Genomic DNA, 7,488 nt, shown 5'->3' with positions numbered 1-7,488 from the left:
GGAATTATTTTTTTTTTTGACATAAGGCATGGCAACGTTTATCCATATATGTCTTCTTAAGGAAGTGAAAACAAAAGCAAAAATAAACTATAAGGAATATATCAAAATAAAATGCTTTTCATGGTGAATGAAAGCAACCAAACAAACTAAAAACAAAAACAAAACACAACCTACCAAAAAAAAAGTAGATATTTACAAATGACATATCTGATAAAGTGTTAATCTTCAATATATATGTAAAGAGATTGTACAACTCAACACACACACCCCAACCTTATTAAAAATGAGCAGAGTTGGGTATAACAGTAATTAAACAGTAGTGAAATCATACGAAGTCAACTTTAAAGTAAAGGCTGTACCACGAGACGAACTAGGGTGCCTGGGTGTCTGAGTTGGTTGAGCATCTGACTTCAGCTCAGGTCATGATCTCGTGGTCTGTGAGTTTGAGCCCCATGTCGGGCTCTGTGCTGACAGCTCAGAGCCTGAAGCCTGCCTCGGATTCTCTGTCTCCCTTTCTCTCTGTCCCTCCCCTGCTCATGCTCTGTCTCTCTCTCTGTCAAAGATAAATAAACATTAGCAAAAAGAGAGACAAAGAAAGTCACTACATAATTATAAAAATCAACAAAAAGACATAAATAGTATAAAAATTTATGCACACATGAGCACCTCACTTATAAAAGAATTATTCACAGACATAAAGGAAGATGGTGACAGTAATAAAATAATGGTACAAGTTGTTAACACACCACTAACATCAATGGATTTCCCATTGACAGAAAATCAAAAGGAAACTACGGCTTTGAATGACACATTGGACAAGATGAATCTAACAAATATATTAAGAACTTTCTAACCCAAAACAGAATACATATATTTTCTTTTTTTTTTATTTTTTTAACGTTTATTTATTTTTGAGACAGAGAGAGGCAGAGCATGAACAGGGGAGGGGCAGAGAGAGAGAGGGAGACACAGAATCAGAAGCAGGCTCCAGGCTCCGAGCCATCAGCCCAGAGCCTGACGCGGGGCTCGAACTCATGGACCGTGAGATCGTGACCTGAGCTGAAGTCGGACACTTAACCGACCGAGCCACCCAGGCGCCCCAGAATATATATATTTTCATATGCACATGGAAGAGTCTGCAGAAGGGATCACAGGTTAAGCCACAAAACAAGACTCAATAAATTTAAAAACTTTGAAATTATACCATGTATCTTTTCTGATCACAATGCTATGAAATTAGAAATCAAACCACATGAAAAAATATTGGAAGGACATCAATACATGAGGCTAAGTAACATGCTACTAAACAATAAATGGGTCAACAAAGAAATCATAAAAGAAAATATATATATACATGTAGACCGCTGAAAAACCCAATAAACAAAAGTTGAAGAATAGATGGCTTCACAGGTGAATTCTAAGAGACATTTAAGGAAGAATTAATACCTATTCTCAAATTACACTAACAACAAATGAAGAGGAAGGAAAACTGCCAAATATTCTATGTCAGCATCATTCTGAGACAAAAAAAAAACACAATAAAAAAGAATACTACAAATCCAAATCTCTGATAACCATAAATGCAAAAGTTCTCAATAAAATATTAGCAAACCAAATCCACCAATATATTAAATAAATCATTCAGAGTTTGCACTTCTAGTGGGTAATGTGGAAGCTAGAGCGTTGGATGCAGTTTAGCAGAAAATCCTGGTGAAGGCCTAAAGGCACTGGACAGGTCATTTGTGTGGGCTAGAGACTCACTGGAAATCTTTAATCCTAAGGTTGTAGGCTAAGACCTTGGTGAAATGGAGAGTGGCAGGCAGCAAAAGGCATCAATACAGAGCTTCAGGAAGATGTCAGCAGAATAAGGGACCCAAGGCTCCTTTCAACCCATGAATACAAGTAGGTAACTATCAAATTATTCTAAATATCACAGAAACCAACCTGAAGAATGACAGGACAAATTTCACAACTAAAGGGAAAGAAACCACCTCAAAGAAGATAGGAAGTATGGAGACATGGGTCAGGAGACACAGATCAGAAAAGATGAAAAGTGGAAGGAGCCATGGATGCAGAGAAGCACATGAGAAAGTGAAGCACACAAGGAGAACATTTTCCTAAACTTGTTGGGAAAATGAGAAGGGCTGGTCTGCCTGAGTTCTTGAAACTAGTAGGGCTTTAAATCTAGAGTTTGAAAGGTACTAGGTTCAACCGGGATAGAGCCTTGAGGTCACTGTGCTGTTCCTGGAGAGAAGGCAGGAAAATATCCCAGGGGCAGACATCATGGAAACAACAATTTAAAGAATACCTGGGGCACACAGGGAGGCGATTATTCACTCTTTTTGTCACATGTCCCTGAGATGCAGCATTCATGGAGACTCCTTTCCAGAGATAAAGGAGCTGGCTGGAGAGAATTTTCTCCCCTGCTTGTCAATAAGCACAAAGCCACCTGTTGGAAGGAACTCAGGGTTTACACATGCTGCCTAGCTTACATATACTAAGCCCCACCCTCCTCTGCTTTATTGGGACTGCCCTTCTTGGTCATGCTTATTTAAGCCCCAGTGCAGCTGCGCCCTTCCCCAGAAGACCAGGGCAAGCCCCTCTCCACACCACTTCCCTAATTCCTGGGGTTTTAAAAGTCAGTAGGATTGAGGGGTAGGCAGCCTGGAGGGCACAGTGCTACCTCTAGAGAGAGGCAGGCAAACAACTAGGAGGCAGGTAGTGTGGAAACAACAATCTGAAAATCCCCTGATACATACAAGAGAGAGATTGCTTTTTTTTGGAGAGCATCTCTGAAAGTCAGAATTCATGGAGACACCTCTTCAGGGACAAAGGAGCTGGCTAGCACAATTTCCCTTCAGCACCCGTCAGCACAACCACAGAGCCACCTGCTGGAAATAGTGCAGTGACAACACTGGCTATGTAACTTGGTTACATCAAACTCCACACCCCTTTGCCCTAACAGAATTGTCTTTCTTAGTCAAGCTTGCCTCAGTCCAAGTGCAGAGACCCCTTCCTGCAAAGACCAACACAAACTCCTGCCCACACTACATCTCCCAACCAGAGAGGTCTGCAGGGCAAGTTTCATTTAGTAAGCAGACAGAGAACGTCTAGTCAAAAATCACCACATTCTCACGAAGACCCAAACACTGAAAACTGCAGGCAAGGAAAGCCTCTGCAGACAGCTTATCTGAATGATTCACCAGCCAAAACACAAGAGCAGAGTGCACACAACACACACCAGAGACATTCCCTGAAGAATGAGGCCCTGGACACGGCATGATCTCTTCTTCATAAAGCCATTACTCTCAGGAGCAGGAGATATAAAGGACTTTACTTCACACAGAAGAAGGCAGAGAGTTAGACAAAACACCAATACAAAGAAATCCATACCAATTAAAGAACAAGATAAGATCAGGGCCAAACAACTGAGCAAAACAGATATAAGAAGCATGCTTGATGGGGAATTTAAAGCAGCAACCATAATGATACTCACTGAGATTAAGAAAATAATAAAATACATTAAAGAGACCCATACCTCAAAGATAAAAGAGGTAAAAATAATAAGTCATTAATTAAGAATGCAAAAACTATGAATGGAAACAGGCTTGATGCAATGAACATTAAGATGGAAAAGGCAGAGGAAGAAATAAGTGATATAGAAGACAAAAGAATGGAAAATAATGAAATTGAACAAAAGTGAGGAGGAAGAATTGTGGAACTTGAGAATAGATATAGGAAACTCAGTGATTTGATCAAGTGTAATAACATTCATATCATAGGAATTCCAGAATAAGAAGAGAGAGAAAATGGTGCAGAAAATGTATTTGAGGAAATAATAGCTCAAAACATCCCTAATCTTGGTAAGAAAATAGACATCCAGATCCTGGAGGAACAGAGAACTCTCATCAAAATCAACAAAAGTAGGCTAACACAAAGACATATTGTAATTAAATTTAAAAATATAATGATAAAGCAAAAATCTTAAAAGCAGAAAGACAAAATAAGTCCTTAAGTTATAAAGGAAGACTACAAGGCTAGCTGGAGGTTTCTTAGCAGAAACTTGGCAAGCCAGAAAGGAGTGGCATGATATATTCAAAGTGCTGAATGGAAAAAAAATATATATATCTGCAACCAAGAAAACTACTCAGCAAGGCTATCATTCAGAATAAAAGGAGAGATAAAGAACTTCCCAGACAAACAAAAACTAAAATAGTTTGTGACCACTGAAGCAGCAATGCAAGACACACTAACGGGGATGATTTGTGTGGAAAGGAGAGACCGACAGCAACAAAAACAAGAAAGGAACAGAGGAAATCTTCAGAAACAATGACAAAACAAGTAATAAAATGGCAATAAATAGATATCTATCAATAATTACTCTGAATGTAAATAGACTAATTCTCCAGTCAAAAGATATAGTGTCAAGATGTGCAAAAAGAAAAAAAAAAAAAGGCCCATCTATACGCTGCCTAAAAGAAACTAATTTTAGACCTAAAGACACCTGAAGACTGAAAATGAGGGAATGGAGAATCATTCATCATACAAATGGATGTCAAAGAAAGCCAGAGTAGCAACACCTATATCAGACAAACTAGACTTTAATACAAAGACTGTGATAAGAGACAAAGAAGAGCATGACATCATAATAAAGGGGACAATCCAACAAGAAGATCTAACAATTATAAATATTTATACACTCAACATGGAGATGCCCAGATACATAAAATTTTTAGTAATGAATATAAAGGAACTAATTGATTATAATACAATAATAGTAGGAAACTTTAACACCCCACATATAGAAATGGACAGATCATCTAAACAGAAAATCAACAAGGAAACAATGGCTTTAAATGACACACTGGACCCGATGGACCTAACAGCTATATTCAGAACAATCCATCTTAAAACAGAATAATACACTTTTTTTTTCAAGTGCACATGGAATAGTCTCCAGATTTGATCACATGTTATGTAACAAAACAGGCCTCAACAAATGCAAAAAGACTGAAGTCATACCATTCACATTCTTTGACCAGAATGCTATGACTAGAAGTTAGCTACAATAAAAAATTGGAAATACCACAAATACATGGAGGTTAAGTTACATGATATTAAACCATGAATGGGTCAACCAGGAAATCAAGAAGTAAATTTAAAAAATACATGAATCAAATGAAAATGAAACGGCAATGATTGAAATAGTTTGAAATGCAGCAAAAGTAGTATCAGGAGAGAAGTATGTAGCACTATAGGTCTACCTCAAGAAGCAAGAAAAATCTCAAATAAACAATCTATCCTTATACCTAAAGGAGCTACAAAAATAACAAAAAACAAAGCCTAAAGCCAGCAGAAGGAAATAAATAAATAAAAGATCAAACAATAAATAAATGGCATAAAAACTCAAAGAAAAAAAAAAAACACAACAGAACACAACAATAAAACCAGGAGCTGATTGGGAAAAAAAAAAGAAGATTGAAAATAAGCCTCTATCAAGACTTATCAAAAATACAAAACAAGGAATTAAATAAATAAAATCACAAATAAGAGAGGAGAAATAACAACTGACACCACAGAAAATAAGAAGAATTATAAGAGAATATCATGAAAAACTATATGCCAACAAGATAGACACCCTTGAAGAAATAGATAAGTTTATAGAAACATAAACTACCAAACTGAAACAGGAAGAAATAGAAGACTTGAACAGACCAACTGCCTGCAAAGAAATTGAATCACTAATGAAAACACTACCAACAAACAAAAGTCCAGGGCCAGATGGTTTCACAGGCAAATTATGCTAAATATTTAAAGGAGAATTAATATCTAGTCTTTTCAAACTATTCAAAAAATAGAATAGGAAAGAAAATTTCCAAATCCATTCTATGAGATCAGCATTACCCTGACACCAAAACCAGATAGAAATACCATTAGAAAAGGGAACCATAGGCCAATATCCTTGAAGAACATGGATGCAAAAATTCTCAACAAAATTCTAGAAAAACAAATCCAATATTACATTAAAAAAAGACATTCACCATGATCAAATGAGATTTATTCCTGGGTTGCAAGATTGGTTCAATATTTGCAAGACTATCAATGAATATCATTATATTAATAAAAGAAAGGAGAATACTGAAAAGCATTTCAATAGATGCAGACAAAGCATTTGACAAGGTAAAACATCCATTCATGACAAAAAAAAAAAAAAACCTCAAGAATGTATGGTTAGAAGAAACATATCTCAACATCATAAAGTCCATATATAAAAATCCCACATCAAATATCATCTTCAATAAGGAAACCATGACAGCTTTTCCTCTACAGTCAGGAAAAAGACAGGGATGTCCACTCTCATCGATGCTATTAAACATAGTAGTAGAAGAGTAGAGGGCCAGGCCACAGGAATCAGACCAAAAACAAAACAAAACAAAACAAAACAAAACAAAACAAAAACAAAAACAAAAACAAACAAAACAAAACAAAAAAAGGGCATTCAAATCCTCAAGGAAGAAGTAAACTTCCACTATTTGCAGCTGGGATGATACTCTATATAGAACCTGAAAAGCCCCACCAACAAAATACAAGAAGTAAGAAATGAATTCAGAAAATACACAGGACAAAAAATCAACACACAGATATCTGTTTCATTTATAGACATACACTAATAATGGAGCACCAGAAAAAGAAATTAAGAAATAAATCCCATTTACAAATGCACCCAAAACAATAAGATACCTAGGAATAAACCTAACCAAGAAGGTGAAAGACCTGTATTCTTAAAAGTATAAAACACTGGGGGCACCTGGGTGGCTCAGTCTGTTCAGTGCCCGACTTCAGCTCAGGTCATGATCTCGCAGTCTGTGAGTTTGAGCCCTGTTTCAGGGCTCAGACAGCTCAGATCCTGGAGCCTGCTTCAGATTCTGTGTCTTCCTCTCTCTCTGCCCCTCCTCTGCTCATGCTCTATCTCTCCCTCTGTCAAAAATAAATAAAACATTTAATTTTTTTTAAAAAAAGCATAAAACACTGATGAAAGAAATTGAAGAAGGCACAAAGATATTGAAAGACACTCCATATTTATGGATTGGAAGAACAAATATTACTTAAATATCTATACTACACAAAGAATCTACACTTTTAATGCAATCCCTATCAAAATATCAACAGCATGTTTCAGAGAGCTAGAAGAAACAATCCAAAAATTTATATGGAACCACAAAGACCACAAATAGCCAAACAACCTTGAAAAACAAAAGTAAAGCTGGAAGCATCACAATTCTGGACTTCAAGGTATATGACAAAGCTTTAGTGATCAGAATAATATGGCACTGGCATAAAAATAAAAATAGATCAATGGAACAGACAAGAAAACCCAGAAATGAACCCACAATTGTATGGTCAATTAGGCTTTGACAAAGCAAGAAATTATATCCAGTGAGAAAAAGACAGTCTTTTCAACAAATGGTAAACATGGGAAAACTAGAC

The sequence above is a fragment of the Leopardus geoffroyi genome, chromosome A1 (assembly GCF_018350155.1).
Source record: "Leopardus geoffroyi isolate Oge1 chromosome A1, O.geoffroyi_Oge1_pat1.0, whole genome shotgun sequence".
NCBI classification, from domain to species: Eukaryota; Metazoa; Chordata; class Mammalia; order Carnivora; family Felidae; genus Leopardus; species Leopardus geoffroyi.
Note: the sequence above shows the minus strand (reverse complement) of the source record.